We start from the raw sequence: 9,277 nt of genomic DNA, 5'->3' as shown, positions 1-9,277 counted from the left end.
GAAGGAAGGAAGGAAGGAAGGAAGGAAGGAAGGAAGGAAGGAAGGAAAGAGGAAGGACTATAGGGGATTAAGATTTGTGTGTAGTAGGGAGGGGCTTCCTACTACTGGCCATGTGTGACTTATTGCTGTAGGGTTTGCCTGAGCTGCAACATGATAAAGAGTCCCCTTATTGACTGAAGAGCCAAAAGATCTGATAACTCACTCAATGGCTGTGGAGAAGAAAGCAACATCCCCACTTCCCTATCCCTTTCCTCTCTCCCCATCTCTGTGTGTCTTCTCTATCTATTTGTCCCTGTTGGTCTCTGTCTCTCTCCAATCTCTCTTCCCCTACCTTTCAAATTCCAAACTTGTTTACCCTGAGGTGAAATTACCATCCTTCAGATCAAATCTGCAATGGTCTAATCTCTTCCTGATCTGACAAGACTGTAAATCCCAATACCCTCTAACAAGCATTTGGACCCTGAACCTGCCTGTGGGACCACCACACAGCGTCCCAGTTAAACAAACATGGATGTACTCCAATTACCATCACGAATAATGATCTTTCTCTTTGAAATGTGGGGGTAGTATTCACAGACAGCAACATATAGTGAAAAAGAAGATCTAGGTAAATGAGGTCCATATCACTGAAAGGAAGATCGACAACTATACACACAAGAAAAACCTAGTGAATAGAGAAGGCCAATTGGTCAGATCATGATGTGCATTTGAATGGACAAGCATCATCTCAATATGTGGGACAGAAACCAACTGTGGGCAAAGAGCTACCTTCAGCAAATTACAGTTCTTCTAATAACCCTAAGCTTCTTGAAAGAAAAATCTATCTTTTTTTTTTAAAGCAGTTGGGTTAAGTAACTTGCTCAAGGTTACATGGCCAGTTATTTCTGGGTGTGGTGCTAAGTATCTGAGCCCAGATTCGATCCCCAGGTCATTCCGACACTGGGGTCAGTACTCTTACTCGCTGTGCTACATGGCCACCCCTAAGATCTATCTTTTTTTTAAAGCAATCACTGAACAAGCATTTGTTAATTCTCTTACATATCAAGTACTTTACCAGAAGTAGGATGTGCAAATACGAAATTAGGATATCCTCTGCCCCAAAGGAAGTTATATTCTACTTGGGCCCTAATGTCTCACAAGAAATGTGGATTGTTTTACAATAACAGTGAAAATTTCCTGAGTTCACATTTGAGCATCTGTCTGCAATTAGATGCCCTTCCCAGAGGCATCAAGCTCACTACCTGCTTTTTTAAAATTTATTTTTAACATTCTGTTTTTTAAATTTCAAGTTTCAAATTCTCTTTCCCTCCCTCCTGCCCTTCTCCCATCCACTGAGAAGGCAAACAATTTGATATCAGTTATACATGTGAAGTCATGCAAAACCTATTTCCACATTAGCCATATTGAAAAACAACAACACAGTAGATAGAGCACTGGCCCTGGAGTCAGGAGGATCTGAGTTCACATCCAACCTCAGACATTTAGTAGCTGTTTGACCCTGTGCAAGTCACTTAACCACAATTGTCTTAACCCCCCAAAACAAAAAAAAAACCAACAAAAAACCCCTAAGAAAATAAAGTGGAAAAAGTATGCTTCAATATGCATTCAGACTTTATTAGTTCTTTCACTAGTGGTGGATAGCATCCTTCATCATGCATCCTTTGGAAGCTTTTTGGATCATTTTCTTGACCAGAATCACTAAATCTTTCTCAATTGATCATCATCACAATATTGCTATTACTGTGTACAATGATCTCCTGGTTCTGCTCACTTTACTTTTCATGAGTTCAGATAAGACTCCCCAGGTTTTTCTGAAACCCTCCATCTCATCATTTCTTATAGTACAGCAGTATGCCATCACAACCATGTACTACAACTTATTCAGCCATTCCCCAGCCTATGGGAATCCTCTCTATTGCCAATACTTTGCCACTACAAAAAGAACTGCTATAAGTATTTATGTACAATAGGTTCTTTTCTCTTTTCTTTGACCTCTTTGGGAAATAGACCTAGTAGTGGCATTGCTGGGTCACAGGGTATCCACAGTTTTATAGCACTTTGGACATAGTCTCAAATTGTTCTCCAGAATGGTTGGATTCATTCACAACTCCACCAACAATGCATTAGGGTACTTATTTTTCCACATGCTCTTCAGTATTCATAATTTTCCTTTTGTGTCAAATTAATCTGATTCCTTTAAGGTTTTTTTTTTTAATTTCCGTAATTTTCCCTATAGAATTTATTCAGCTAGTTCTGTTCCCTTTGCTCTGTACAGAAAACTCTCCTCTTGTTTTTTTTGAATTCCTCATAATCCAGAGCCCTCCTTATGTCATGATATCCAGAGCATGAATGGTATACAATGCATCCTGCCAAAAAATAAGAACCTTCCAGAGTTCCCAGAGCCTGTAATTCCATGACCTCCCCCCCTCCCCATGTATGTACTCATAGTCTGACACTTCCTATCACTCTATCCAATTCCTTTGGGCTACCTGAGTGTCTCAGAAATGCAATAAAGTGACAGCTTTCACTGACCGGTGGCTAACTCTACACATTAAGGATGAAGGAGAAAATCCTGGTAATTGTCCAGAAAATGTAAGAAAATAAAGCCCCACAATATGGCTCCAGTTATCAGAATACTTCACTTGAAAGTGTTTTTTCACCTGATTTTTCTAGAAAATAACCTCCATTTCATGCTAAATATAGCCTTTCTCAACGGGGAGAAAATTTGTAACTCAAGTTCTTGTGGAAGTGAATGATGTAAACTAAAACTAAACATAAAATTTAACTAAAAAAATAAATATAGCCTTTCCCTAAAAACTTAAATGAAATTACATCCATTTTCTCACAAGTACTGCAGCCATACTTCTAATCAGCAATATTTCTCAGTATTTCTCCTTCTATTTTCCCAGCTCGACAAGCAGGATGCAGTATTTAGCCGCCGCCTGGCTTTCCAGTCTTACATTGCTGAGTGTCCTCATAGGACTGGAGGGAAGCCTTGGCCTGCCCCCTAGCATGTTCTGAATTTGAAAAACACAAAAGACTTTGAAATGCCACTCAGAATCTCTGCTCATTGGCTTTCCTGTGATTCAAATTCTGGGGTGCCAGGACAAGCAGTTCTGTAACACAGGGGTTACCCTGATAAGGCTTCACACCAGAGCATTACCTGAGGGCAAATCTATGTGAGTATCACATTCTTGGATGGCTGGGCTAAAAATAGTGTGGTCACTGGGGACAGTCTGTTAGTGCGGGCCGGTGGGTCAGATAACAATCCAGCCTCTCTCTCACTCTTCCCAGCGCTGCTGACCCAGTCCATCTGCTCCTCCCCAGCCAGATGGTACAGAAGAGGAGTGAAGACTGAAGACATTTCAGCTCGATGCATCTTAATGTTCTTCAGTTTCATGAAACCCTGGAGAAATGACATTCCTGAGAAGGGTGGCTGTCTACAATTGAAAATAATGAGGGATACTTTCTTTGTGTACCAGGGAAGGACAAGAGGGTCATGTTCTCTTCACTCAGTTATCTCCAGTTTTTATTGGAATCATAATTAAGCTAATTGTACTAGTGGCTATTTTCTCCCTGCAAAGAAAGGGAACTAAAGGGAAGGAGCATTTATTAAGCTCCTATTAAATGCCAAGCACTGTGCAAAATACTTTACAAATCTTATCTCAGATCTGATCAACATAACAACCCCAGGAGGTAGGGACTATTTATCCTCTCCATTTTACAGTTGAAGAGACTAAGGCAAATGCGTGTTAAGTGATTTGCCCAGGGTCACATAGCTAGTAAAAATCTAGGGACAGATTCAAAAACAGATTTTCCTGACTAGAAGATGACATATACCACCTACTTGTCCCTCTAATAGCAGGGCAACAATTTGTCCCAGGACCCTTTCGGTCCGAACCTCTTTGTAAAATGTGAGAATGAGATGATAGCAGAATGTTGTTTGTTTGCTTGTAATAGATACCACCATCCTGAACTCATGTAACACACAGGCCCTGGGTTTGTTTTCCTCACATATAATCCAAACAGGAGGCTGGGTCTCCAGGGCAAGGGTGATACTCCTTTTGGGATTCTGGAGTGACTCTGAGGAATCACGGATGTCTTTCTAATGCTATTTTTCATGAGCCTCCAACTGGTTTGTTCCCACCCCATTTTTTTGGTTTTTGTTGTTCAATCATGTCTGACTCTCCATGACCCCATTTGGGTTTTCTTGGCAGAAATACTGGAGTGGTTTACCATTTCCTTCTGCAACTCATTTTACAGATGAGGAAAGTGAGGCAAACAGGGTTAAGTAACTTCCCCATGGTCACACAGCTAGTGAGTGTCTCGAGCCCTAATTTGAACTCAAGGCCTCCTGGCTCCAGGCCCAGAGCTCTAGCCACTGTGCCACCTACCTCCCCCTAGGTTTGTTCCTGCCCCATATTGATTACCAGTTATCTCCCTGATATCATTAAACAAATGAAAGTCAGCTAAAGGTATATTTCCTGAGAAGGTATAGCAAGGATTGAAATATAACCACCTCCTAAACCAGGAACAAGCTATTTTACCTTTATATTTCTACCAGCACTTAACTCAGTGTTCCATACATTGCAGATACTTAATAAATGCTGGCTGGTAATGATGGAGGTAAGTGAGACCTGCAGAGTTTTTGTGTTCAATCTTCCAAGAAGGATTAATTTTAGACTAAAAAGGACAAAATAAAAATAGGAAATTGTGGAGAGAGGTGGAGGGAGGGAGATGGAAAGATGGAGATGGAAGCGGGGGAGAGAGAGACAGAGAGAGACAAAGAGAGAGGCAGAGATGGGGGAATTATCAAGAATAAAAATAATTTAGAAACCCCAAAAACTAATTGAAAGGGAGCTTAGAAATAACACAATTAGCCCTTATCCAAACCGTGAATCTCAGCTAACTAACCAGCATAGTAGACAGAGAACGGTTTTTGGAGTCAGGAAGACCCGAATATGACTCCTGCCTCAGATACTTACCAGCTGTGTGACCATGGACAAATTATTTCACCATTCTGTGCCTCAGTTTCCTCAACTGTAAAATGCAGGGGTTGGACTCAGTGGCCATTAAACTCCCTTCCAGCTCTAGATCTACCATCCTATGGACCCATCTATAGCATTCCTGTAAAGGCATCAGCCAGCCTCAGTGAAACACTTCCCCAGGATCAATAAAGTCATTACTTTGCTTTTGAAGGGAGCTGTTCATTTTCAATGTCCAATACAACTATTAAGTATTATACTGATCTGGAATCTTTCTCATTCACTATGTGTTTTGTTCGTATTCCTTCTGAATAAACAGATGCATTCTAATTCATCTTCAATATGAAAATCCTTCAACTATTTCAAGGATGGATTTCTAAACACTACTAGAATACAATGCAGTTCATGCTTCTTGAGATAAAGGACTTTTTTGGATTTATGTTTGCATACTCCAGCTTCTAACACAATACTCTAGCATTCTAACACTTCAGCTTCTAACAATTTGACAGAGAGAAAGCACTGAAAAAAAATAACTTGTATTGGTTATATATTGGTAGGTTATGGAACAAATTGTTCTTAATGAATTCATGCTGACTTTCAGTGATCACTTCCTTCCTTTCTAAGACTCACAAATTGTCCTTTTAATAAAGGGTTCTAGAATTTTACTATAAATTAACATCAGGCTTATCAGCCAATAGTTTGAAAATTCCATGTTTTATCTTCTATAAAGTGGAGACATATGTCTTCAATCTCGAAATATCTCTCCCATTCCTCTTAATTTCTTTTTAAAGATAACCTACAGTGACTCACAGTCAAACTTACTAGAGAATTTCCCCCCACTATTCTGGGATATAATTCATCTAGGTATCATGTATTGAATTAATTGAAGCAAATTATGTACTCAATTACCATCTTCTCAATTATCTTTGATCTCAACTTCTCATTAACCATTTTCCCCTTTATCTTCCTAGTGAAATGATTATCATCATTGGTAGGGAAAACAGAAGCAAAATGGGAGTTGAGTTGTTCTGCCTTCTCTTTGTTGTTTGTTTTTCATGTTTGTGTCCATGTCAAGCAATAGCCCTAAGTCTTGCTTCATTTTCATTTTCCTCTTGTTCTCAGCATAGTTAAATTAGTTCCTTTAATTATCTTCAATGTTTGTTATGAGTTCCACATTAGACTAGGTTTAATTTTCCTGGAATTATCATCCCAGGACCATATTAACTCTTTTCTATTCATTGACAACAACCTACACATACCTGCTCCCCTTTTATCTCTTGTACACAACCTTTGGAAACCTGACTTGTTGGTCTGTGATATTGCTTAATATTGACAGAGGTACAGCCCTTCCTATCATCCTTCTGAAAAGCAGTGGTACTCCTGAAATGGAATAAACCATCTGAAATGTAATATTACTCTTTCCATGCTGAAATATCTCTTCTTTTGAGTCTCACCTCAAAGAGAGAATGCTTTGTAATAGAAGTGATTTGAATTACTCAACTGGCATAGATCAATCAACAAATCAACTAGTTATTGAGCCAATCAGTGATATAGGGGAGAAATGGTTATAACTGATAGTTGATACTGGAAAGAATATGCCTGACTGGGGGTTTAAACTGGTTTCATTAGAGCCAGTGGATTGCCCACAGTCATTAGTGTCTTATTATGATTTAATTTTACAAAGAAATGTTTCATAAGGTACTGCAAGAACATTAGTACAAATACATCCCCCAAAGCCAGGCACATTCTCTTCTTTACCACCTTCAGTCCCAGGGGACAGTGGGCTCAAACTTAAAATTGTTGCTATATTGTTTTTTATTTGAACGTCTATTCAAATGTTTATTTGGCCCACCAATTTACTTCCAAATGTGGCACAGTTGGTGGAAGGAGTCAGTCCCTCACTTGCAGGGCTGGGTTCCCAGAGTCTTAGCTCAACAACAAACATTCATTAAGTGCCTACTACTTGCCAACCAGTATATCAGATACTGGGATGTGAAGACAAAGAGTGAAACAATCCCTACTCTAAATAAGCTTGAATTTGGTCTGTCAAGTATGATAAAATATTTTGTGATTTCCACCTGAATTTTAGAAGTAATATTAATGTTTTAGGGCTTTGCCTAAGTCATAAATAACTCCTACTTGAAACTTAAGTTAATATTTGCATGTAACTCATTTCAGAGGAATAGAATGTATTGAGAATTTTGAGGATGATTTGTTTGAAAAGAAAGCAACTTTGGGGAATGTGAAATAAACCTAGCTGACAATATTTGGCATGAACTAGGAAGAGCCTTCATTTTGATTTCTTTATTTGTTTTGAGAGGATGCTGTACCTTAAAACTCTGGGAACTGTAAATATTTGATGGTTGTGCCTGACTGAGGGGCAAGAAGGGGGTGGAGTGATGTGTGGTGAGTTTGTTGTCATACCTGTGGGCAGGACCAAGGTCATGAAGGCCACTGATGACTGGTGGAGAGCCAGGGAGACTTCTGCAATGGAAGATAAATAATTCTTAAGGTTGTGCCAGAAAATACAGAATCCAACTTTGGGGCGAGTGTTCAGAGGCATACAGCCATATATGTGTCTGCAATGGCTTCCCAAGATTGGGATTGAGGCTTCAAGTTTCTGCACACAAATAGGCGGGCTACTTGGGAGGTAATAGATTCTTTCAGTGAAAGAGGTCTTGAAGCACAAGCTGGATTCCCTCTTGATCTGGTACATGGTGGTGGGGATGTGTGTTCAGATATGGGTCCACTGTCCACTGAGATCCCTTCTGACTCTGAGGCTCTGAGAAGTTCTGCTAGTAACACTTCCCATCATTGTGTGTATTGAGGTTTGGGGAAGTTCATTGGGACTGATAGGAGTTGATATTATCCAGACCTGTAGTTTCCCTGGTATAGGTACTTCTCAATGTGCAAACTACTTGCACACATACAAATCACTATTTCACCTAGAACTTAGAGTCCCAGAGAGTTGCCTAAGGTCACTGAGAGGTTAACAGCTAGTACATAGCAAAGATAGGATTTGAACTCAGGTTTTCCCAATTTCAAGAGCAGTCCTTTATTTGTCACGTCCCTATTAACTCCCTTAATATTCCGTATCCGGGGCTGGAAGTAACTAGTCAAACACTTTCATTTTACAAATGAAGTCCCAAGTAAGCTATATGACCACTCATTTACAGCTAAAAGGAAAGCCAGAGGTCATCTACTCCCAACACCCTCTTTTCACAGATAAAGAAAGAGAGTCCCAAAGTCCTAAAGGAACTTCATGGGAAAAACATATGGTCCCTAACTACTACACGTAGAATAAGTTGGAGAATAGGGAGGTGTTTTTGGTAAATTGGGTGCCCACTTCAGGGCTGGCCCCATCCACAACCTTAGCAACAACTATGATGAGGATGTGAGGACAGGAGAAAAATTGGAGCAAGGCCCTTCTTCTACCTGAAATCTAAGCCCAAAGAAGCCCCAGGTGGTCATCAACTTGGAAAAGGTAGAAAGCATACTATATTTGCAGTCAGAGGTCTTGGATTCAAATCCTAACTCTGTGTGACTTTGGGAAGCTTCTCTGTGTCTCGGTTCCTCATTTGTAAAATGAGGAAATTGGATTGCAGGGATTGTAACATGAATTATTACATGAACAAGCTCTACATCAATGATCCTATTATCTAATGAGTAGGTAGGTAAATATTGCAGTGAATAGAGCATGAGACCTGGAGTCAGGAAGACCTGTGTTCAAATCTGGCCTCAGACATTTACTAGCTGGGTGACTCTGGGCAAGTCACCTCTTAACCTCTGTTAAATTGCCTTCATTTCCCCATCTGTAAAAATGGAGATGATAATAGTACCTCCATCCCAGAGCTGTTATGAAGGTAAAATATTATAATATTTGTAAATTGCTTCATAAAGCTTCAAACATTATATAAATTCTGGTTATGATGAGGAGGATCTTCACTGCCTTTTTGAGTTTTTAGGTAATATGGTGTTGAACAGAGAAGGATGAATAAATGGCTTGGCGCCACCTAAAAGTTAAAGAACAATTTTGAAAATTCCAAGACTAGATCATAAGCTCCTTCAGTGCGTGCTTCTGTCTCATTGATCTGTGTATCAGTCAATTAAAAGACATTCATCAATTGTCTACTATATACACCATGTGAGGGGACAGTGATAAAGACACAAAATGAAAATCCTCCATGTCCTTAAGGAGTATGTTTATATATTCTCTAGAAGTCAATAAAGTGTTTTGTACTTAGTAAGAGCCTAATAAACATTTCTTGAATAAATGGATAATAATCATTGTT

This window comes from Petaurus breviceps, unplaced genomic scaffold (genome assembly GCF_028583685.1).
Source record: "Petaurus breviceps papuanus isolate PSGF00001 unplaced genomic scaffold, PetGlider_PUasm1.0 379, whole genome shotgun sequence".
Lineage (NCBI taxonomy): Eukaryota > Metazoa > Chordata > Mammalia > Diprotodontia > Petauridae > Petaurus > Petaurus breviceps.
This window is presented reverse-complemented; position numbering follows the sequence as displayed.